Here is a 26,555-nt window from a genome sequence, read left to right on the forward strand (position 1 = left end):
TATATTTCCAATGCAAATATTTATGCATTAATTCCAAATGCCCAAAATAAATACCTATGAGCTCTTAAAAATATTGGTTTGATTTTTATCTCTGCCCAATATTTTCAGAGAGCAACATGAGCATTTTCTTGGACCCCTTTGGAGAAATTTTTATTTGGGTCATTTTCAAAATGATTCTGAGGGTTTCACAGATCCCCATTTCAAGTTTCTGATGAAAGAGTAAACATGATGCACCACTCTAATGCATGACTAGCTAGGGTGTGACACAGAGCCAGGTTTATGCGTAGTTCTTCTTGCGCGAGTAGAACACAATTTGTTGTGGGCGTAGATGTTGTCAACTTTCTTGCCGCTACTAGTCTTATCTTGCTTCAACGGTATTATGGGATGAAGCAGCCCGGACCAACCTTACACGTACGCTTACGTGAGACCGGTTTCACCGACTAACATGCACAAGTTGCATAAGGTGGCTGGCGGGTGTCTGTCTCTCCCACTTTAGATGGAGCGGATTCGATGAAAAGGGTCCTTATGAAGGGTAAATAGAAGTTGACAAATCACATTGTGGCTTTAACGTAGGTAAGAAAACGTTCTTGTTAGAACCCTACTTCAGCCACGTAAAACTTGCAACAACAATTAGAAGACGTCTAACTTGTTTTTGCAGCAAGTGCTTTGTGATATGATATGGCCAAAGTTGTGATGAATGATGAATGATCTATATGTAATGTATGAGATGTTCATGCTATTGTAATAGGAATCACGACTTGCATGTCGATGAGTATGACAACCGGCAGGAGCCATAGGAGTTGTCTTTATTTTTGTATGACCTGCGTGTCATTGAGAAACGTCGTGTAAATTACTTTACTTTATTGCTAAACGCATTAGCCATAGTAGTAGAAGTAATAGTTGGCGAGCAACTTCATGGAGACACAATGATGGAGATCATGATGATGGAGATCATGGTGTCATGCCGGTGACAAGATGATCATGGAGCCCCAAGATGGAGATCAAAGGAGCTATGTGATATTGGCCATATCATGTCACTATTATTATTTGATTGCATGTGATGTTTATCATGTTTTACATCTTGTTTACTTAGAACGATGGTAGTAAATAAGATGATCCCTCATAATAATTTCAAGAAAGTGTTTCCCTAACTGTGCACCGTTGCGACAGTTTGTTGTTTCAAATCACCACGTGATGATCGGGTGTTTGATTCAGACGTTCACATACAACGGGTGTAAGACAGATTTACACATGCAAACACTTAGGTTGACTTGACGAGCCTAGCATGTACAGACATGGCCTCGGAACACAGAAGACCGAAAGGTCGAGCATGAGTCGTATAGAAGATACGATCAGCATGAAGATGTTCACCGATGTTGACTAAACCGTCTCACGTGATGATCGGACACGGCCTAGTCAACTCGGATCATGTTATACTTAGATGACCGGAGGGATGTCTATCTAAGTGGGAGTTCATTGAATAATTTGATTTGATGAACTTAATTATCATGAACTTAGTCTAAAATATTTACAATATGTCTTGTAGATCAAATGGACAACGTAGTCCTCAACTTCAACGCGTTCCTAGAGAAAACCAAGCTGAAAGACGATGGCAGCAACTACACGGACTGGGTCCGGAACCTGAGGATCATCCTCATAGCTGCCAAGAAAGATTATGTCCTACAAGCACCGCTAGGTGAAGCTCCCGTCCCACAGAACCAAGACGTTATGAACGCTTGGCAGACACGTGTTGATGACTACTCCCTCGTTTAGTGTGGCATGCTTTACAGCTTAGAGCCGGGGCTCCAAAAGAGTTTTGAGAGACATGGAGCATATGAGATGTTCGAAGAGCTGAAAATGGTTTTTCAAGCTCATGCCCGGATCGAGAGATATGAGGTCTCCGACAAATTCTTCAGCTGTAAGATGGAGGAAAATAGTTCTGTCAGCGAGCACATACTCACTATATCTGGGTTACATAACCGCTTGACTCAGCTGGGAGTTAATCTCCCGGATGACGCGGTCATTGACAGAATCCTCCAGTCGCTTCCAGCAAGCTACAAGAGCTTTGTGATGAACTTCAATATGCAGGGGATGCAAAAGACCATTCCTGAGGTATCTGCAATGCTGAAATCAGCAGAGGTAGAAGTCAAGAAGGAACATCAAGTGTTGATGGTCAATAAAACCACTAAGTTCAAGAAGGGCAAGGGTAAAAAGAACTTCAAGAAGGACGGCAAGGGAGTTGCCGCGCCCGGCAAGCAAGCTGCCGGGAAGAAGCCAAAGAATGGACCCAAGTCCGAGACTGAGTGCTTTTATTGCAAGGGAAGTGGTCACTGGAAGCGGAACTGCCCCAAATACTTAGCGGACAAGAAGGCCGGCAAAACAAAAGGTATATGTGATATACATGTAATTGATGTGTACCTTACCAGTATCCGTAGTAGCTCCTGGGTATTTGATACCGGTGCAGTTGCTCACATTTGTAACTCAAAGCAGGGGCCGTGGAATAAGCGGAGATTGGCAAAGGACGAGGTGACGTTGCGCGTCGGGAATGGTTCCAAGGTCAATGTGATTGCCGTCGGCACGCTACCTCTACATTTACCTTCGGTATTAGTTTTAAACCTTAATAATTGTTATTTAGTGCCAGCTTTGAGCATGAATATTGTATCGGGATCTCGTTTAATTCGAGATGGCTACTCATTTAAATCCGAGAATAATGGTTGTTCTATTTATATGAGAGATATGTTTTATGGTCATGCTCCTATGGTGAATGGTTTATTCTTAATGAATTTCGAGCGTAATGCTACACATATTCATAGTGTGAATGCCAAAAGATGTAAAGTTGATAATAATAGTCCCACATACTTGTGGCACTGCCGCCTTGGTCACATAGGTGTCAAACGCATGAAGAAGCTCCATGCAGATGGACTTTTAGAGTCTCTTGATTATGAATCATTTGACACGTGCAAACCATGCCTCATGGGTAAAATGACCAAGACTCCGTTCTCAGGAACAATGGAGCGAGCAACCAACTTATTGGAAATCATACATATAGATGTGTGCGGTCCAATGAGTGTTGAGGCTCGCGGTGGCTATCGTTATGTTCTCACCCTCACTGATGACTTGAGTAGATATGGGTATGTCTACTTGATGAAACACAAGTCTGAGACCTTTGAAAAGTTCAAGGAATTTCAGAGTGAGGTTGAGAATCAACGTGACAGGAAAATCAAGTTTTTGCGATCAGATCGTGGAGGAGAATACTTGAGTCACGAATTTGGCGCACACTTAAGGAAATGTGGAATAGTTTCACAACTCACGCCGCCTGGAACACCTCAGCGTAATGGTGTGTCCGAATGTCGTAATCGCACTTTATTAGATATGGTGCGATCTATGATGTCTCTTACCGATTTACCACAATCTTTTTGGGGCTATGCTTTAGAGACTGCCGCATTCACTTTAAATAGGGCTCCGTCGAAATCCATTGAGACGACACCGTATGAATTATGGTTTGGGAAGAAACCTAAGCTGTCGTTTCTAAAAGTTTGGGGATGCGATGCTTATGTCAAGAAACTTCAACCTGAAAAGCTCGAACCCAAGTCGGAAAAATGCGTCTTCATAGGATACCCTAAAGAAACTATTGGGTATACCTTCTACCTCAGATCCGAAGGCAAGATCTTTGTTGCCAAGAATGGATCCTTTCTAGAGAAAGAGTTTCTCTCGAAAGAACTAAGTGGGAGGAAAGTAGAACTTGATGAAGTATTACCTCTTGAACCGGAAAAGGGCACAACTCAAGAAAATGTTCCTGAGGTGCCTGCACCGGCTAGAGAGGAAGTTAATGATGATGATCAAGATACTTCTAATCAAGCTCCTGCTAGAATTCGAAGGTCCACAAGGACACGTTCCGCACCAGAGTGGTACGGCAACCCTGTCTTGGAAATCATGTTGTTAGACAACGGTGAACCTTCGAACTATGAAGAAGCGATGGCGGGCCCGGATTCTGACAAATGGCTAGAAGCCATGAAATCCGAGATAGGATCCATGTATGAAAACGAAGTATGGACTTTGACTGACTTGCCCGTTGAGCGGCGAGCCATAGAAAATAAATGGATCTTTAAGAAGAAGACAGACGCGGATGGTAATGTGACCATCTATAAAGCTCGGCTTGTCGCTAAGGGTTATCGACAAGTTCAAGGGGTTGACTACGATGAGACTTTCTCACCGGTAGAGAAGCTGAAGTCCGTCCGAATCATGTTAGCAATTGCCGCATTTTATGATTATGAAATATGGCAGATGGACGTCAAAACGGAATTCCTTAATGGTTTCCTTAAGGAAGAATTGTATATGATGCAGCCGGAAGGTTTTGTCGATCCTAAGAATGCTGACAAGGTGTGCAAGCTCCAACGCTCGATTTATGGGCTGGTGCAAGCATCTCGGAGTTGGAACATTCGCTTTGATGAGATAATCAAAGCGTTTGGGTTTACGCAGACTTATGGAGAAGCTTGTGTTTACAAGAAAGTGAGTGGGAGCTCTGTAGCATTTCTCATATTATATGTAGATGACATACTTTTGATGGGAAATGATATAGAACTCTTGGACAGCATAAAGGCCTACTTGAATAAGAGTTTTTCAATGAAGGACCTTGGAGAAGCTGCTTATATATTAGGCATCAAGATCTATAGAGACAGATCAAGACGCCTCACAGGTCTTTCGCAAAGCACATACCTTGATAAGATATTGAAGAAGTTCAATATGGATCAGTCTAAGAAGGGGTTCTTGCCTGTGTTACAAGGTGTGAAATTGAGCTCAGCTCAATGTCCGACCACGGCAGAAGATATAGAAGAGATGAGTGTCATCCCCTATGCCTCAGCCATAGGTTCTATTATGTATGCCATGCTGTGTACCGGACCTGATGTAAACCTTGCCGTAAGTTTGGTAGGAAGGTACCAAAGTAATCCCGGCAAGGAACACTGGACAGCGGTCAAGAATATCCTGAAGTACCTGAAAAGGACTAAGGAAATGTTTCTAATTTATGGAGGTGACAAAGAGCTCGTCGTAAAGGGTTACGTCGACGCTAGCTTCGACACAGATCTGGATGACTCAAAGTCACAAACCGGATACGTGTATATTTTGAATGGTGGGGCAGTAAGCTGGTGCAGTTGCAAGCAGAGCGTCGTGGCGGGATCTACATGTGAAGCGGAGTACATGGCAGCCTCGGAGGCAGCGCATGAAGCAATTTGGGTGAAGGAGTTCATCACCGACCTAGGAGTCATACCCAATGCGTTGGGGCTGATCAAGCTCTTCTGTGACAACACTGGAGCTATTGCTCTTTCCAAGGAGCCCAGGTTTCACAAGAAGACAAGGCACATCAAGCGTCGCTTCAACTCCATTCGTGAATATGTTCAAGATGGAGACATAGATATTTGTAAAGTGCACACGGACCTGAATGTAGCAGATCCGTTGACTAAACCTCTCCCTAGAGCAAAACATGATCAACACCAGAATTCCATGGGTGTTCGATTCATCACAATGTAACTAGATTATTGACTCTAGTGCAAGTGGGAGACTGTTGGAAATATGCCCTAGAGGCAATAATAGAAGCATTATCATTATATTTCCTTGTTCATGATAATTGTCTTTATTCATGCTATAATTGTATTATCCGGAAATCGTAATACATGTGTGAATAATAGACACCAACATGTCCCTAGTAAGCCTCTAGTTGACTAGCTCGTTGATCAACGGATAGTCATGGTTTCCTGACTATGGACATTGGATGTCATTGATAACGAGATCACATCATTAGGAGAATGATGTGATGGACAAGACCCAATCCTAAACATAGCACAAGATCGTATAGTTCGTTTGCTAGAGTTTTCCAATGTCTAGTATCCTTTCCTTAGACCATGAGATCATGTAACTCCCAGATACCGTAGGAGTGCTTTGGGTATACCAAACGTCACAACGTAACTGGGTGACTATAAAGGTATACTACGGGTATCTCCGAAAGTGTCTGTTGGGTTGACACGGATCAAGACTGGGATTTGTCACTCCGTATGACGGAGAGGTATCACTGGGCCCACTCGGTAATGCATCATCATAATGAGCTCAGAGTGACCAAGTGTCTAGTCACGGGATCATGCATTACGGTACGAGTAAAGTGACTTGTCGGTAACAAGATTGAACGAGGTATTGGGATACCGACGATCAGATCTCGGGCAAGTAACATACCGATTAACAAAGGGAATTGTATACGGGGTTGCTTGAATCCTCGACATCATGGTTCATCCGATGAGATCATCGAGGAGCATGTGGGAGCCAACATGGGTATCCATATCCCGCTGTTGGTTATTGACCGGAGAGTCGTCTCGGTCATGTCTACATATCTCCCGAACCCGTAGGGTCTACACACTTAAGGTTCGGTGACGCTAGGGTTGTAGGGATATGTATATGCAGTAACCCGAATGTTGTTCGGAGTCCCGGATGAGATCCCGGACGTCACGAGGAGTTCCGGAATGGTCCGGAGATAAAGAATTATATATAGGAAGTGCTATTTCGGGCATCGGGACAAGTTTCGGGGTCACCGGTATTTGTACCGTTTCCACCGGAAGGGTCCCGGGGGTTCACCGGGTGGGGCCACCTGCCCCGGGGGGCCACATGGGCTGTAGAGGGTGCGCCTTGGCCTATATGGGCCAAGGGCACCAGCCCCAAGAGGCCCATGCGCCTAGGGTTCAAGGAAGGGAAGAGTCCCAAAAGGGGAAGGCACCTCCTAGGTGCCTTGGGGAGGAGGGATTCCTCCCCTTGGCCGCACCCCCTAGGAGATTGGATCTCCTAGGGCCTGCGCCCCCCCTTGGCCCTCCTATATATAGTGGGGAGATGGAGGACTTCTCACCCCACGCCTTTGGTTGCCTTCTTCTCCCTCTCCAACACCTCCTCCTCCTCCATAGTGCTTGCCGAAGCCCTGCCGGAGTACTGCAGCTCCATCACCACCATGCCGTCGTGCTGCTGCTGGAGCCATCTCCCTCAACCTCTCTTTCCCCTTGCTGGATCAAGAAGGAGGAGACGTGGCTGTTCCGTACGTGTGTTGAACGCGGAGGTGCCGTCCGTTCGGTGCTAAGGATCTTCGGTGATACGAATCACGTCGAGTACGACTCCCTCATCCCCGTTCTTTGAACGCTTCCTCACGCGATCTACGAGGTACGTAGATCCATCTAATCACTCGTTGCTAGATGAACTCCTAGATGGATCTTGGTGAAACCGTAGGAAAATTTTTGTTTTCTGCAACATTCCCCAACACACAGTGCTCTGTTTTTTCTGGCCGAGGGGGAGAGGGCTTTGTGGTGGTCTAGCTCACCTCCTATGCACATGAGGTGTTCGATGGAATGCCCGAACCACACTACTTAAGCTTTCTCCTCTCGAAGCTCGACCTCCAAGCTCCATTTTCCTCGAGATTTGTCTAGATTTAGCGGTCCGTCTCGCCCCGTCCCCGTCTTCACCGCCATCGATCACCCGCGCCGATCTCATCACCGACACCACCGTGGTGAGCCTCTTGTTCTTATCTTCTTTCTGAAAGGAAAAATATTCTTACTTGTATGTTTAGATAGATACTTGTATCATTTTCTTACATTTATTATTGCATCTTATATAGTGCGATGGTTTTGGTATCCGCCCCCGTCGGCCATCGTCCTGTCTATGATTCGGATTTGGTATGTATATTATCTTTATAACTATTGGTTCATTTATTGTTTATGAAAATTATGCCGACCAACGTGACATAGATTTTATTTATCTAGGATGTATGTGAATAGGAAATGCGAACCGACCCTATTGTCGAGAGGTTAAATTTAGTTGAAGAAGAAAACAATTTGTTGAAGGAAAAAATAAAAAAAATTGAGGAGGAGAAGATGATATTGGAGTTGCATGTTGCGGATGTCGTCGATGATCACAAGCTCAAGATGGATGCAATGCGCTTGAAGATTAGAAAGATTAGAAAATATGCCATTCATACCGAGGCTTGGTATCATTATGCCGTTGGATCAATTGTTACCTTGGTTGCGATTATGATCGCATTTGTTTTCGCATTGAAATGTTTTACATAGTTTCAATGTATGGTTTAATTAATTAGATGCTCTGGAGAGCTATATGTTGTTAGATGAGAACTATGTATGCACTTTGGTTTTAATGTGATGATGAACTTCTATTAATTTGGACACTTAATTATATATAATGCACGCAGATGAACCGGCAATGGATGTACGGTGACAGACACACCCGTGAGTACATTAAGGGCGTGCATGAGTTCCTCGATGCGGCTGAGGCAAACAAGCAGAATGGTTTTATGTGTTGTCCATGCACTGAATGTGGGAATACGAGGTCTTACTCTAACCGGAAAATCCTTCACTCCCACCTGCTTTACAAGGGTTTCATGCCACACTATAATGTTTGGACGAGGCACGGAGAAATAGGGGTTATGATGGAAGACGGCGAAGAAGAAGAGTACAATGACAACTATGTGCCCCCTGAATACGGTGATGCTGCGACAGGGGGAGCTGGTGAAGATCAAGAGGAACCAGACGATGTGCCCAATGATGCTGCCACGGGTGAAGCTGCTGAAGATCAAGAGGAACCAGACGATGTGCCCGATGATGATGATCTCCGCCGGGTCATTGTCGATGCAAGGACGCAATGCATTAGTCAAAAGGAAAAGCTGAAGTTCGATCGCATGTTAGAGGATCACAAAAAAGGGTTATACCCCAATTGCGAAGATGGCAACACAAAGCTCGGTACCGTACTGGAATTGCTGCAGTGGAAGGCAGAGAATGCTGTGGCTGACAAAGGATTTGAGAAGCTACTGAAAATATTGAAGAAGAAGCTTCCAAAGGATAACGAATTGCCCGCCAGTACACGCAGCAAAGAAGGTAGTATGCCCTCTAGGATTGGAGGTGGAGAAGATACATGCATGCCCTAATGACTGCATCCTCTACCGCGGTGCATACAAGGATCTGAACGCATGCCCGGTATGCGGTGCGTTGCGGTATAAGATCAAACGAGATGACCCTGGTGATGTTGACGGCGAGCCCCTCAGGAAGAGGCTTCCTGCGAAGGTGATGTGGTATGCTCCTATAATACCACGGTTGAAACGTCTGTTTAGAAACAAAGAGCATGCCAAGTTGATGCGATGGCACAGTGAGAACCGAAAGAAAGATGGGAAGTTGAGAGCACCCGCTGATGGGTCGCAGTGGAGAAAAATCGAGAGAAAGTACTGGGATGAGTTTGCAAAGGACCCAAGGAATGTATGGTTTGCTTTAAGCGCGGATGGCATGAATCCTTTCGGGGAGCAGAGCAGCAATCACAGCACCTGGCCCGTGACTCTATGTGTGTATAACCTTCCTCCTTGGATGTGCATGAAGCGGAAGTTCATTATGATGCCAGTTCTCATCCAAGGCCCTAAGCAACCCGGTAACGAAATTGATGTGTACCTAAGGCCATTAGTTGAAGAACTTTTACAGCTGTGGAATGGAAACGGTGTACGTACGTGGGATGAGCACAGACAGGAGGAATTTAACCTTAAGGCATTGCTGTTCGTGACCATCAACGATTGGCCCGCTCTTAGTAACCTTTCAGGACAGACAAACAAAGGATACCACGCATGCACGCACTGTTTAGATGACACTACAAGTATATACCTGGACAAATGCAGGAAGAATGTGTACCTGGGCCATCGTCGATTTCTTCCAACCAACCATCAATGTCGAAAGAAAGGCAAGCATTTCAAAGGCGAGGCAGATCACCGGAAGAAGCCCGCCATGCGCACCGGTGATCACGTGCTTGCTATGGTCAATGATTTACACTACGTAATCTTTGGAAAGGGTCCCGGTGGACTAGCTGTTCCGAATGACACTGAGGGACACACACCCATGTGGAAGAAGAAATCTATATTTTGGGACCTACCCTACTGGAAAGACCTAGAGGTCCGCTCCTCAATCAACGTGATGCACGTGACGAAGAACCTTTGCGTGAACCTGCTAGGCTTCTTGGGCGTGTATGGGATGACAAAAGATACACCTGAGGCACGAGAGGACCTGCAACGTTTGCACGAAAAAGACGGCATGCCTCCGAAGCAGTATAAAGGTCCTGCCAGCTACGCTCTTACGAAAGAAGAGAAAGAAATCTTCTTAGAATGCCTGCTCAGTATGAAGGTCACGACTGGCTTCTCGTCGAATATAAAGGGAATAATAAATATGCCAAAGAAAAAGTTTCAGAACCTAAAGTCTCATGACTGCCACGTGATTATGACGCAACTGCTTCCGGTTGCATTGAGGGGGCTTCTACCGGAAAACGTCCGATTAGCCATTGTGAAGCTATGTGCATTCCTCAATGCAATCTCTCAGAAGGTGATCGATCCAGAAATCGTACCAAGGCTAAGGAGTGATGTGGCGCAATGTCTTGTCAGTTTCGAGCTGGTGTTCCCACCATCCTTCTTCAATATCATGACGCACTTCCTAGTTCATCTAGTCGACGAGATTGTCATCCTGGGGCCCGTATTTCTGCACAATATGTTCCCCTTTGAGAGGTTCATGGGAGTCCTAAAGAAATATGTCTGTAACCGCGCTAGGCCAGAAGGAAGCATCTCCATGGGCCATCAAACAGAGGATGTTATCGGGTTTTGTGTTGACTTCATTCCTGGCCTTAACAAGATAGGTCTCCCTAAATCGCGGTATGACGGGAGACTGACTAGAAAAGGCACTCTTGGAAGAGACTCAATAATATGCAGGGACGGATATTCTTGGTCTCAAGCACACTACACAGTTCTACAGAACTCTACCTTGGTGACCCCGTATGTCGATGAACACAAGAACAGTCTGCGCTCCAAACACCCGGAGCAGTGCGACGACTGGATTACATGTGAACACATCAGGACTTTCAGCAGTTGGTTGGAAACACGTCTCAGAGGTGACAACACAGTTTGTGATGAGTTGTACTTGTTGTCCACGGGACCATCTTTGACTGTATTGACTTACAAAGTATACGAGATAAATGGGAATACATTTTACACGATCGCCCAAGATCAAAAGAGCACCAACCAAAACAACGGTGTCCGCTTTGATGCAGCAACCGAGAGCGGAAAGGACACATATTATGGTTACATAGTGGACATAGGGGAACTTGACTACGGACCTGATTTTAAGGTCCCTTTGTTTAAGTGCAAATGGGTCAATCTGTTAGGCGGCGTGGTACAGGTAGACCCACAGTACGGAATGACAACAGTGGATCTGAAAAATCTTGGGTACACTGACGAACCGTTCGTCCTAGCCAATGATGTGGCACAGGTTATCTATGTGAAGGACATGTCTACCAAACCGAGAAAAAGAAAAGATAAGGAAGCGAATACATCATACGATGAGCCAAAGCGCCACATAGTTCTTTCAGGAAAAAGGGACATCCTGGGAGTGGACGGCAAGACAGACATGTCTGAAGATTATGAAAAGTTTCATGAAATTCCTCCCTTCAATGTCAAGGCTGACCCAAGCATCCTGATAAACAATGAAGGTTATCCATGGTTACAGCGCAATAAGCAAATGACACAAGGGAAGAAAAAGTGAAGACTTTCTCCCGCAACTATTATGATGATACCATGCCAAATTTGTAACAGACGAAAACATGCTACCATTGTCCGTTTTATACATGCACATGCTATGTGGGTGAAATTATGATACCATGCCAACTTTCAACCTTTTCAAAGTTCATTTTGAAATGCTTTCCAATTTCAGAGTCATTTAGCTCAAATAATGAATTAATAGCAAACAGAATGAACTACAAAACTTTTATAAAAATAAAAACAATCAATTAAAATATTATGTTATGATCAACTAAAATAAAACTATAATATTCTTCAATAGCAAAAAGAATATAATTTTTGTGACCTAAAATCAAACTATAAGTATTTAATTGTAAGTATAAATAAAAAATAAATAGCAAATAAGAAAAAAATCCATTTTTATAGTAAAGTTATTCATAAACTAGTGATTCACACAATTTTTATAAAATTCAAATTTAAACTATTTAAAATTTTAAAACTAATGGCACTAACAGAAAGTTTATAATTTTTGTGACCTAAAATCAAAAAGAAATCACTAAAAAACTATCAGTATTTAGTTGTAAGTATAAATAAAAAATAAATAGAAAAAAATTCTATTTTTATAGTAAAGTTATTCATAAACTAGTGATTCACACAAATTTTTAAAAATTCAAATTTAAACTATTCAAAATTTAAAACTAATGACACTAACAGAAAGTTTATAATTTTTGTGACCTAAAAGCAAAAAGAAATCACTAAAAAACTGTAAGTATTTAGTTTTAAGTAGAAATAAAAAAAATAAAAAACCAAAAAAATGTAGAAATAAAAAAGAAAAAACCAAAAAAATGCCACCTACTGGGCCTCCACGGCCTGAATACGACTAGAAACCCTACATGGGCCAGGATTCAGGCCCGCAGAGGCCCAATAGGACCACAGGCAGTAACAAGTTTAGGCCCGAAAGCCTGCATTAGAGAGGAGCTCGAATGGGGAGGCACAGTAGCGCTTATAAACAAGTGCCGGCGCCCTTCGGCTAGCGATGTGGGACTAAACTTCAGCTAGCGATGCAGCACAAGGCCATTGGTCCCGGTTGGTGGCACCAACCGGGACTAAAGGGGGCATTGGTCACGGTTCGTGGCACCAACCATGACCATTGCCCCCCTTTAGTCCTGGTTGGTGCCACCAACCGGGACCAATGGCCTTCGCTTCCCGCCCTTTCGGCTGCCGAAAATTGGCCTTTGGTCCCGGTTCGTCGCACCAACCGGGACTAAAGGGGGGCATTAGTCCCGGTTTGTGCCACGAACCGGGACAAATGCTCTTGCTATATATACAGCCCTTGTCAAAAATTGCATTTAGTTCCTCATTCTCCCCGCCGCCGACACCGCCCTCTGCCCCGACGCCCTGCTCCTCGTCCTCGTCGCCCGCGCACGTCGTCGCAGCCCCCGTCGTCGCCCCGCGCCGCCCCGTCGTCGACCGCGCCGCCCCGACGTCGTCGCCGCCCCCGCCGTTGCCCGAGCCCCGCGCTGCCCCGAGCCCACCGTCCTCGTCGCCCCTGCCCCGTCGCCGCCAGGCGCTGCCCCGACGCCGGCCGCCGCCCCCCCCCCCCCCCCCGCCAACGTCGTGGTCGTCACCGACGTCGCCGCCGCTGTCACCCTCGCCGGCCGCCCCCATTGTGAGCCGCCGCCGTCGAGGCTCTGTTTATATATGCAAAAGTTTATATATGCAAAAATTTATACATATATGCAAAAGTTTCTGTTGATGATATGATGATGTTTTTTTCTGTTGATGATATGATGATGTTTTTTTCTGTTGATGATATGATGATGTTTTTTTTCTGTTGATGATATGATGATGTTTTTTTTTCATATATGCATTTTTTCATATATATATTAATTTTTGTAAGTTGTTAGTAGATATCGATTTTAGGTTAGTGCATTTTATCACTGATTTTAGGTTAGTTGATCGATTTAGTGCATTTTATGTTTGTTGCATTTTACGTTAGTGCATTTTATGTTAGTGGAGAGGAAAAAGTAAAATAAGGAAAAGAAAAATAAGTAGAGAAAGAAGGAGAAGAAGAAGGAGAAGAAGAGGAGAGGAAGAAGAGGAAGAAGAAGAAAAAAAGAGGAGAAGAAGAAGGAATAGAGGAGCTTCTTCTCCTTTTTTTCTCCTCTTTTTTTTCTTCTTCTTCTTAATTTTTATCGGGAACGAGGGAGTCGAGGATCGCCGAGGGGTCGAGGGTCGGGAACTAGGGTAGAGGGTCGAGGGTCGTTAAGGGGTCAAGGGTCGAGGGTTTCAGGGTCGAGGGTTCGAGGGTTCTATAGGGTCGAGGGTCGAGGGTTCCAGGGTCGTCTAGGGGTCGAGGGTTCCAGGGTCGTCGAGGGTTCGAGGGGTCGAGGATCGCCGAGGGGTCGAGAGAGGTTTCCTAGTGTCAAAGTATTGAAGAAATCCATGCCTTCATCATTACCCGGAAGTAACCAGGGCATGTTGGTACGAAGCTCTGCAAAGTTGTTCTGGAATGGAGTCCCGGATAGAATAATCGGCCTTTTGGTACGAATTCAGCAGAGGCCTTCCAAATAGCGATATTCGGAAGGCTCTTGCTGAACTTTGTACCAAAAAGCGAATTATCCTATCTGGGACTCCGTTCCAGAACAACTTTGAAGAGCTTCGTACCATCATGCACATGTTACTTTCGCCTAATGATGAAGACATGGTTTTGTTAAATCCTTTGACACTAGGCAACCTCCCGACCCCTCGGCGATCCTCTCGAACATGAGAGGAAGAAGAGGGTCGTCTAGGGGTCGAGGGTTCCAGGGTCGTCGAGGGTTCGAGGGGTCGAGGATGGCCGAGGGGTCGAGAGAGGTTTCCTAGTGTCAAAGTATTGAAGAAATCCATGCCTTCATCATTAGCCGGAAGTAACCAGGGCATGTTGGTACGAAGTTCTGCAAAGTTGTTCTGGAATGGAGTCCCGGATAGAATAATCCGCCTTTTGGTACGAATTCAGCAAAGGCCTTCCAAATAGCGATATTCGGAAGGCTCTTTCTGAACTTTGTACCAAAAAGCGAATTATCCTATCTGCGACTCCGTTCCAGAACTACTTTGAAGAGCTTCGTACCATCATGCACATGTTACTTTCGCCTAAGGATGAAGACATGGTTTTGTTGAATCCTTTGACACTAGGCAACCTCCCGACCCCTCGGCGATCCTCTCGAACATGAGGGGAAGAAGAGGGTCGTCTAGGGGTCGACGGTTCGAGGGTTCGAGGGTTCTTCTCCTCTATTCTTTCTTCTCCTCTTTTTTTCTTCTTCTTCCTCTTTTTTTTATCGGGAACAAGGGTCGTCGAGGGACATAGATGTAGTGTCATCGTTGTCGATATATACCCCCTCCCGATAGCTTACTATGATTAGGTAGCTAGTTCTACGTTTGGCACTAATATATCCATCTGTCATGTTTGAATAGTAATTGCCATGTTGTAAATATTTGTAGAAACTATGGACACCACCCTAGACGAAGCAACAAGAGAAGCGTTGTTGAGGGACATAATCGCAGAAGGAAGTGATGCCATCTCGTTGTTTCTCAATGAAACCGATGGTCTGGAAGGAGAGGGTGAACAAGCTGGCTACGGTGACCTAATGCCGGTGCAAGAAGAAGAACATGAGGACGGCTCTGGTGACCCAATGCCGGTGCAAGAAGGAGACCGTGATGACGGCTCCGGTGACCGAACCGAGTCTGGCCAGGTATATATATTAGTTAAGCCTATGCTGACTAGCTGATTGATGCATTCATTGTTTTGGTATGTACACATATTAATTAAGTCTTGGTTCTTTCTTCTAGCCCTCCGGATTGAGCACAACTTCGGTAAAGAGACGAGGCCCGAAGAAAAAGTTGAGCTCGGATGAAAAGTTTGAGATCATAGAAATCGCGCCCGACGGCCAACCTATTGAACCCCTCCGGACAAAGAGCGCATTTGTTGCTCAGTGCGGGGTTCTGGTTAGGGACAAGATCCCGATAAGCATCCAGCAATGGTTTAAGCCGGCTATAGAAGACCCTGAGGTGTCTTATGTCAATGATATGCAGAAAAATGATCTTTGGACTGAGCTGAAGTCAAATTTCACCCTACCGCTTGAGGATAATTCAAAGAACCCAGTTAAAGAGAAATTAATCAAGTCTTTTGCTCTGAAGAGGATGGCAGAACTATTCAGGAGGTGGAAGAAAGATCTGAATAAGTTTGTCGAAAATAATGAGACACCAGAATTCAAGGGAAGATATGAGAAGATCAGAGATCACTGGCCCGCATTTGTGGCCCACAAGACATCGGAAAAGAGTCAAAAGATGTCGGCGACAAACAAGCAAAATGCTGCGAAGAAGAAGCTTCACCATCGCACGGTGTCAGGTGGCTACCTCGTAGCCTGGCCTAAGTGGTCCAAGACTGAGAATGATCTGGTTCATAAAGGGATCAAACCAGAGACAATTAACTGGCCAGACCGTTGCCGGACTTGGTTCTTCGGGGCTGGCGGAACCTTGGACCCTGTAACAGGGAAGTGCATTTGGACGAACGATCAAATGGACATACCAGTCAGTAAGTTTAAGCAGTATATCGAAGCAGCGCAGGAAGGGACGTTCTTTCCAGACAGAGAGAACGATGAGCTCACAATGGCCCTCGGGAATCCTGAGCACCCTGGACGGACACGAGGCACGCCAGGCTCCATTCCGTGGAAGGTTGGGTTTCCGGACGCAGGCGGTTACAAATCCCATGAGTGGAGAAAAAAAGTGCAGCAGACCCAAATGCAGGCGCTGCAAGCAAGGCTAGACGCGATAGAGGAACGAGAAGAAAATCGAAGCAAACGTACTGCCGAAGCCTCCCCCGAAGCTACCCCGCCATCTCAGCGCAGAAGCAGCGTGGCTTCCACCGAGCTGCTTCAGCCGGAGCATGCCTTGACGGCTCCTGCCAGCTATCCCGTGGATGCTAAAACGGAGTCTCAAAATTGCCACCTTATGACGCAATGGATGAATTTGAAGGTCAAGGCGGCTGTTGGCTCTGTTTATCCTACTGAACCCGGTGCAACTTTTCACTGCCGGCCGATTCCAGAAGGATATGGTAGGGTGATGGTGGATGAGATAACGGAGGGATTTGAGGACCTCCAGCTTGACCACCCTACCGGTGAAGGGGAGACTCGGCTGGGGTCTGCTCTGAAGTCTCCATGCCTATGGCGGAAGGAGCTCATCAACCTTCCGAACTGGACGCCTCCGCCTCCTCCTCCTCCTCCGGCAAGTCAGGGCACTCCACCTCCACCGCCTCCTCCTCCGGCGAGTGACGATCAGGGCCCTCGGCCGGCTCCTTCTCCGGCGCGTGGCGGCACTCCGCCTCCTTCTCCGCCTGCGCCGACGCGCCCGAGCAGCCAGCCTCCTCCTTCTCCGTCTCGTTAGCAAGGGCGAAAGAGACTTGCTGCCGCTCCAGCTGCTCCGGCGCGTCGTAGTCCTTCTCCTCCGCCTCTTAAGCAAGTAAAGAAGACAACCGCTACGTCTTCTCGGTCGGCGTCTAGCAGTACAACCAGAGGCGGGAGGACATACAGATTCGGTCCTTCTCTGAAGACTCCAGAGAAGTTACCATATGAGAGGACCCTGGAGGAGAACGCCGAGATCGCGCGAGAAGAAGTGAGGAACTTCTTTGAAGGGGTGAAAGCAAAGAAACATCCACCTCCGGAGGAGAAGGTAGATCGGTTGAAAGTGAAGCGCACTCTGGCTGCCCTGACAAAACCACCGAAGTCTGATCCGCCGAAAGGAAACTATGACCGCATTATTGGAAAGGAATTTGCCGAAGCGGAGCGGTCGGGAAGTATTGTCACTGATCAAAGGCTGAAAGAATGACGAGCTGGGAAACAAATTGCCCAGCTCGGCGAACAAGCGAAGCAATCGTGCCCCCCGCTCAAGGTGCCTAGCCACAACGTCGCTAATGATCCGGGATGCTGCCCGGTTATAGCAATCTTGCAGATTACCTGCCCGACGAAGTACATTATGAACCCATGGACATCCAGATACAAAGATACGAGTACGGGAAGCCTCTCGTCAAAGATGAAAGATCTCTATCAACGATGATGCGAAGATTGCATGATTGGTACTTGAAAATCTGCAGAGACTCTGGGGGGAGGAGTACTTTGTATGTGAAAGTTAAAAAGGAGCATGACCTCGTTGGAATTGATCTGTTGCCTGTTCCATTTGAGGAGTTCTATCAGTTTTTCAATCAATTGGCCCTCGATAAAACAATGGTCGCCTGCTACTGTCTGTAAGTAGTACTACTTCTGTCATTAAGTTTCTCTATATAGCTTAGCTCTTTCATTGCATGTATTTATAATCATCCTCACTATATTATGCAGATTGAAGATCGCCGAATTGAAGAAAAGACAAGTCGGTGATATTGGGTTCATTAACACATATCTCATAGATGCAAATCAGGTCAAACTTCATGCCGCAGCTACCGAGGCCAACTTGCTACGATCGTTCATAATAAATCAAAACAAAGATATAATACTCTTTCCTTACAACTTCAGGTGAGTGTTACTGTCTTGTGCGTATTCGGTTTCCCTTATATATTAGTCAAGGTTATAGTAATGTAATTCATGAGTTATGCATGTGTGTGCATTTTCCACTATATTCTCCTAGAGATTAAGCTTGAGCAGGGACTAGTAACCGTCTTAGACTCAAAACGAAAAGATCCCCAGGACTATGCAGACATGACTCAAATACTCCAGAAGTAAGTTAAATCGATCATTATCCACCATATCAGCAACTTTGTTCATTTCCTGATATCAAGTAATTGTTTTCTTTGTCCGGCAGGGTTTGGAGAAAATTCACCAAAACAGTTCCGGGACTGCCGAAGGAGCTGGAATTTAGAAACCCGAACGTAAGTACTATAGTAGCATGTTCCGTGCATCTCCTAGTGATTCAAGCGCTAGTTTCATCAATACCATTTAGCGTTCTTGCTTATCAATTTGATTGACCTCTATTTCTTGTAAAGTGGTTGTGGCAGGAACAAGGGAATGATTTCTGTGGATACTACATCTGCGAGTCCATCCGCCACACGACTTGTGAGCGGGGCGGGTACTCTAACGAACAATATGAAGTACGTAAATAACAACATTCACAATTTTATTTTATTACCATCATTTGTGTTGAGTTTCATTCATTTATATATATATATATATATATATATATATATATATATATATACATATATATATGTATTGACCCCCTTCTTCAAATTAGATGTTTCGGAAGCGGGATGAACTCCTAGCACCAGCTCGCATGCGAGCAATTCAAGAGGAATTGGCGGCATTCTTTCTTGACCACGTGATCCCTGAAGACGGAGAATTCTATGTGGACCCTGAGTCCGTATGATTATATTTGTAAGAGATAATTATTGTATATATGTAGCCGGTAGTGTCAGATAGATATACGAGAACTTGTTGTTCGACCAATCTCTCGGAGAAGGAGAGGTGGTCGATATCACTTCTCTCTGTATGCATATATGTTCATGACGATCTTCTGTTTCCTTCGTTTGCTTACTAGCTAGCCAACGTGTCTAGTCCTCTCTATACGTATGTATAGTACGTAGCGTCGACCAAGCACGGACATAAGAGAGGACACTTCTCTCTATTAATTATAGCTAGCTAACACAATATATGAAACACCTAAATTAACCCCCCAAAACCCCCAAACCCCCCCCCCTTTCAAAAAAACAAAAACCCCAGCCACAGAAATGCTGACGCGTGGATGCCTATTGGTCCCGGTTGGCGCCACCAACCGGGACCAAAGGGTCTCCTGACTGGGCTCTGCGCACTGCCCACGTGGAGGCCCATCAGTCCCGGTTCTGGATTGAACCGGGACTAAAGGGTCGGGGCATTAGTACCGACACTTTAGTCCCGGTTCAGGAACCGGGACTAAAGGCCCTTACGAACCGGGACTATAGGCCCTTTTTCTACCAGTGTTTGTAGGCTTATAGTTAGGCTGAGCAAGCTTTTGTTGTTTGCAAGTTTTTGTAGGTAGCTTACCAGGCTGACCGCTTGGTAGAGCAGGCTCTTGTTGTTGTTGATATCCTGTGCGGTGGATAGTTTTTCTAGCCCTATCAGTTTCATTAAAATGATCAAATTAGCTTACTTTTTTCCCCTTCAACGAGAAGACCAAGATGACCATATATAGTTCAAGCTCATCTGGCTTCAATTCGGGGTCCTGTATTCCTTATGTTCTTTACTAATGCTACCAAATGTATCAACGATCAAGTTTCAACAAAAAAAGAGTATCGATTATCATGTTATAAGAAGTCGGAGGCCGGTTGTTATCGCTATCCGTCTACCCATACCCAAACCACATGATTCAAGCATGGATGTATGCATAAACCGGGACAGCTGGTTACTAAGCTATATACAATCAACACAAAATAAGACTACTCTACTTGCTTAATTAATTAGTAAATTTAATTATCGGCTGGCCTAAGAACAACACGTATGTACCAATCAATTTGTAATTAGCCACGCAGCTGTAGTTTTGCCAGGGGACATGGACAACCGGCCACCCCCAGGAACCCCGACGCGGCGTCATTGGCGAATTGACCCGTTCATCCTCCAATCCACAAATCACCACGCGCCACCTCGACACGAGCCTACGTACGCGCCCATGCATGCACCGATCCATGCAAACTGTTGTCCGTCAGCTCTACGTGCGCTAGCTAATCTCGGTTGCTTCATGATGCGGTAGCCCCGCGATTTGTTTGCTTGCGTGTTTCGCTCCTCGGAATCGGCGTCGCCGCGACAGGGCCAGATCAATAGACAATAATAGATCGAGTGTATGTAGAGTATGTGCTTGAGTGTGTTGATGGCGACCGATAAGTCGATGATTTCCCCTAAGAAAAGAAAAGAGCTCGCTCGATGATTAGAACTGCTCGTGAGCATGCAGCAAGATCCAAGGTTTCCGTAGGCGATAACAAAGCAGGTAAACCGTACGTACGTGTGCGTGCGGACTAGTTTAGCATTTCGTCGTGTGTCCCAGCAGCTAGCAGCTAGCACCATGCGGAATCGGTCCAAATCTTACTTAGGAGGGCTTCCAAAAAAGAGTATTGTTTAGCTCAGGTTTTGTTTCCTGCGAAAAAGACTGAGTATATTATGGACTCACAGCTGGCCGAGTCTTAACTAATTATTACAGGAAATAATGATGATTACTAGCTCACACACCCAGCTAGGGTCTATCAGAAACATGTAAGAGCATCTCCAGCCATTGGCCTCCCAGGGGCGCCTATAATCGCCGCCTGGGGGTGAGCCGACACAAAAAATTGGTCTGGGGACGAGTTGGTCCCCAGCCGCCCGCCTCAGGGCCGCTCCAGGCGCATTCAAAAAAAGCAAAAATGTAGCAAAGTTCGGCAAAGTTCGGCATATATTACATAATAGTCGTGGATTTTTATTACATAATATATCTAATTAAAAAAACTGGCTGAACGCGGAGTAGTCGTCGTCGTCGTCGTCGTCGGGCTTCTCCTCCTTGACACGGCCATCCCTGGTGGACCCCTAACCGGCGTCGCCAACGCGGACTGGTGGCGGCGGCGCGTCGTCGCTGTCCTCGATGACGATGACGCCTCCTTCATCGCGGCCCCGGCGGCGCTGCACGAATCGCTGCAGGGCGCCGCACTGGCGCTCCCTCACCATCTTCAGGGAGTCCGCGCGCGTCCATTCCATGGACGCGTCGTCGTCGAGCTTGACGTCGCCGCCGTGCTCCTTCTTCACCGCGGGGAGGAGGCCCGGCTCCGTCTTCACCGGCGCGAGCCCCGACTCCGTCTTTGGCTTGACGAAGCGCGGAGGAGGAGCCGACGAGGAGGCGCGCCGGCCGCCCTCGTTGATGACGATGCCGGTGCTACGAGTGCGCCGGCCGAGCGGCGTCTCCGCCGCGGGCTCGGCCTTGACACCGACCAGCGCCGGAGAGCCGGAGGAGTGCGAAGAAGAGCATGATGAGGAGGAATAAGAGGATGCGCCGAACCTCCTGGGCAACCATTGCCCGTCGCGTCGGCGGTGAGCCGTGGTCGTGGCGGCCGCCCTCGCCGGGGGGTACGCCAACGGCGGGTTGTTGCCACCCTCGAGTGTGCGGCCGAGGACGCCCCACCACAGGCGGCGCCCCTCGCTGTTCTTCATGTCGCCGACCACCGCCGCGCCGCCCATGCCGCGTGGTTGTCGGCAGCATACTGGGGGAGGGAGAGCTGGGCGTCGGTGAGGGAGGCGTGCACGACCTCGACCTCGTCGGCGATGTACGAGGGTTTAGCCACGGCGTCGGGCAACGGGGGAATGGGCACTCCCCCGTTGCTGAGCTTCCAGCCCGTCGGCCCGGCGCACATGTCCGGCGGCGCCGGGATGTTCGCCTGGAACAGGAGACAAGACTCCTGTTCGCGGAGCGAGCGGCGGCTGAAGCCGTTGGCCGCCACCTCATCTCCGGGGAAACGTTCGGTCATCGAGAGAGGGAGGGAGTGGGAGGGCTCAATGGTGGCGCTCGGGAGAGGAAGGGCTCGGCGGCGGCTCTCGGGAGACGCAGAGTGTTGGGGAACGTAGCAGAAATTCAAAATTTTCTACGCATCACCAAGATCAATCTATGGAGTTATCTAGCAACGAGGGAAGGAGAGTGCATCTACATACCCTTGTAAACCGCAAAGCGGAAGCGTTCAAGTGAACGGGGTTGATGGAATCGTACTCGTCGTGATCCAAGTCACCGATGATCCTAGTGCCGAACGGACGGCACCTCCGTGTTCAACACACGTACAGCCCGGTGACGTCTCCTACGCCTTGATCCAGCAAGGGGAGAAGGAGAGGTTGGGGAAGACTCCATCCAACAGCAGCACGACGGCGTGGTGGTGGTGGAGGAGAGCGGGACTCCAGCAGGGCTTCGCCAAGCACTACGAGAGACGAGGAGGAAGAGGGGTAGGGCTGCACCAACAGGGAGATTCAATCGTGTCTCCGGCAGCCCAAAACCTTAAGTATATATAGGGGGAAGGGAGGGGCTGCGCCCCTACCTAGGTTTCCACCCCTAGGGGTGGCGGCCAGCCCTAGATCCCATCTAGGGGGGCGGCCAAGGGGGGAGAGAGGGGGGCGCACCACTAGGTGGGCCTTAGGCCCATCTGAGCCTAGGGTTTGCCCCCTTCCACTCTTCCTTGCGCCTTGGGCCTTGGTGGGGGGCGCACCAGCCCACCTGGCGCTGGTCCCCTCCCACACTTGGCCCATGCAGCCCTCCGGGGCTGGTGTCCCCACTTGGTGGACCACCGGGACCCTCCTGGTGGTCCTGGTACATTACCGATAAAACCCGAAACTTTTCCGGCGACCAAAACAGGACTTCCCATATATAAATCTTTACCTCCGGACCATTCCGGAACTCCTCATGACGTCCGGGATCTCATCCGGGACTCCGAAAAACATTCGGTAACCGCGTACATACTTTCCCTATAACCCTAGCGTCATCGAACCTTAAGTGTGTAGACCCTACGGGTTCGGGAAACATGCAGACATGACCGAGACACCTTTCCGGTCAATAACCAACAGCGGGATCTGGATACCCATGCTGGCTCCCACATGCTCCACGATGATCTCATCGGATGAACCACAATGCCAAGGACTTAATCAATCCCGTATAGAATTCCCTTTGTCTATCGGTACGATATTTGCCCGAGATTCGATCGTCGGTATCCCGATACCTTGTTCAATCTCGTTACCGGCAAGTCTCTTAACTCGTTCCGTAACACATCATCCCATGATCAACTCCTTGATCACATTGTGCACATTATGATGATGTCCTACCGAGTGGGCCCAGAGATACCTCTCCGTTTACACGGAGTGACAAATCTCAGTCTCGATTCGTGCCAACCCAACAGACACTTTCGGAGATACCTGTAGTGTACCTTTATAGCCACCCAGTTACGTTGTGATGTTTGGCACACCCAAAGCACTCCTACGGTATCCGGGAGTTGCACAATCTCATGGTCTAAGGAAATGATATTTGACATTAGAAAAGCTTTAGCATACGAACTACATGATCTTGTGCTAGGCTTAGGATTGGGTCTTGTCCATCACATCATTCTTCTAATGATGTGATCCCGTTATCAATGACATCCAATGTCCATGGTCAGGAAACCGTAACCATCTATTGATCAACGAGCTAGTCAACTAGAGGCTTACTAGGGACATGGTGTTGTCTATGTATCCACACATGTATCTGAGTTTCCTATCAATACAATTCTAGCATGGATAATAAACGATTATCATGAACAAGGAAATATAATAATAACTAATTTATTATTGCCTCTAGGGCATATTTCCAATAGTCTCCCACTTGCACTAGAGTCAATAATCCAGTTCACATCGCTATGTGACTAACACTCAAGGTCACATCCCCATGTGACTAACACCCAAAGAGTTTACTAGAGTCAATAATCTAGTTCACGTTACCATGTGATTAACACTCGATGAGTTATGGGTTTGATCATGTTATGCTTGTGAGAGATGTTATAGTCAACGGGTCTGAATCTTTCAGATCCGTGTGTGCTTTACAAATCTCAATGTCATCTCCCAGATGCAGCTACCACGTTCTATTTGGAGCTATTCCAAATAACTGTTCTACTATACGAATCTAGTTTACTACTCAGAATAATCTGGATTAGTGTCAAAGTTTACATCGGTGTAACCTTTTACGACGAACTCTTTTACCACCTCCATAATCGAGAAAATTCCTTAGTCCACTAGTTACTAAGGATAACTTTGACCGCTGTCCTGTGATCCATTCTTGGTCACTCTTGTACCCCTTGGCTGACTCATGGCAAGGCACACTTCAGGTGCGGTACACAGCATAGCATACTGTAGAGCCTACATCTAAAGCATAGGGGACGACCTTCGTCCTTTCTCTCTATTCTGCCGCGGTCAGGTTTCGAGTCTTACTCAATGTTCACACCTTATAACACAGCCAAGAACTCCTTCTTTGCCGATCCATTTTGAACTCCTTCAAAATCTTGTCACGGTATGTATTCATTTGAAAGTACTATTAAGCGTTTTGATCTATCCTTATAGATCTTAATTCTCAATACTCAAGTAGCCTAATCCAGGTTTCCATTGAAAAACACTTTTCAAATAACTCTGCATGCTTTCCAGAAATTCTACATCATTTCCGATCAACAATATGTTAACAACATATACTCATCGGAAATTCTATAGTGCTCCCACTCACTTCTTTGGAAATACAAGTTTCTCATAAACTTTGTATAAACCCAAAATATTTGATCATCATCAAAGCGTATATTCCAACTCCGAGATGCTTACTCCAGTCCTTAGAAGGATTGCTAGAGCTTTGCATACTTGTTAGCATCTTTCAGGATTGTTAAAACCTTCTGGTTGTATCACATACAACCTTTCCTCAAGAAAATCGTGAGGAAACAATGGTTTTTGACATCCTATCTACAAGATTTCATAAATAATGCAGTGACTGCTAATATAATTCCAACAGACTCTTAGCATCGCTACGAGTGAGAAAGTCTCATCGTAGTCAACTCCTTGAACTTGTCGAAAAACATCTTAACGACAAGTCGAGCTTCCTTAATGGTGATACTTACCATCATTGTCCGTCTTCCTTTTAAAATCCATAGGTACCTAACAGCCTTACGACCATCAAGTAGCTCTTCCAAAGTCTACACTTTGTTTTCATATATGGATCCTCTCTCGGATTATATGGCCTCGAGCCATTTTGGAATCTAGGCCCACGATCGCTTCTCCATAGCTCGTAGGTTCATTGTTGTCTAGCAACATGACTTCCAAGACAGGATTACGTACCACTCTAAAGTAGTACGCATCCTTGTCATCCCACGAGGTTTGGTAGTGACTTGATCTGAAGTTTCATGATCACTATCATAAGCTTCCACTTCAATTGGTGTAGGTGCCACAGGAACAACTCCCTGTGCCCTGCCACACACTAGTTAAAGAGACGGTTCAATAACCTCATCAAGTCTCCACCATCCTCCCACTCAATTCTTTCGAGAGAAACTTTTTCCTCGAGAAAGGACCCGATTCTAGAAACAATCCCTTATTGCTTTCGGATCTGAGACAGAAGGTATACCCAACTGTTTTGGGTGTCCTATGAAGATGCATTTATCCGCTTTGGATTCGAGCTTATCAGCCTGAAACTTTTCACATAAGCGTCGCAGCCCCAAACTTTTAAGAAATGACAGCTTAGGTTTCTCTAAACCACAGTTCATACGGTGTCATCTCATCGGAATTACGTGGTGCCCTATTTAAAGTGAATGTGTTTGTCTCTAATGCCTAACCCATAAACCATCGTGGTAATTCGATAAGAGACATCATGGTATGCATCATATCCAATAGGGTGCAGTTATGATGTTCGGACACACCATCATACTATGGTGTTTCAGGTTGTATTAGTTGTGAAATAATTTTCACAATGTCTTAATTTTGTGCCAAACTCGTACTTCAGATATTCATCTCTATGATCATATCATAGATATTTTATCCTCTTGTCACGACGATCTTTCAACTTCACCCTGAAATTACTTGAACCTTTCAATAATTCAGACTCGTGATTCATCAAGTAAATATACTCAACATCTACTCAAATCATTCGTGAAGTAAGAACATAACGATATCCACTACACGCCTCAGCACTCATTGGACTGCACACATCAAAATGTATTACTTCCAACAAGTTGCTTTCTAGTTCCATTTTACTTGAAAACGAGGCTTTCAGTCATCTTGCCCATGTGGTATGATTTGCATGTCTCAAGTGATTCAAAATCAAGTGAGTCCAAACGGTCCATTTGCATGGAGTTTCTTCATGCATATACACCAATAGACATGGTTCGCATGTCTCAAACTTTTCAAAAACGAGTGAGCCCAAAGATCCATCAACATGGAGCTTCTTCATGCGTTTTATACCAATATGACTCAAATTGCAGTGCCACATTTGTGTGGTA

Source organism: Triticum aestivum, chromosome 7A, assembly GCF_018294505.1.
Source record: "Triticum aestivum cultivar Chinese Spring chromosome 7A, IWGSC CS RefSeq v2.1, whole genome shotgun sequence".
NCBI lineage: Eukaryota > Viridiplantae > Streptophyta > Magnoliopsida > Poales > Poaceae > Triticum > Triticum aestivum.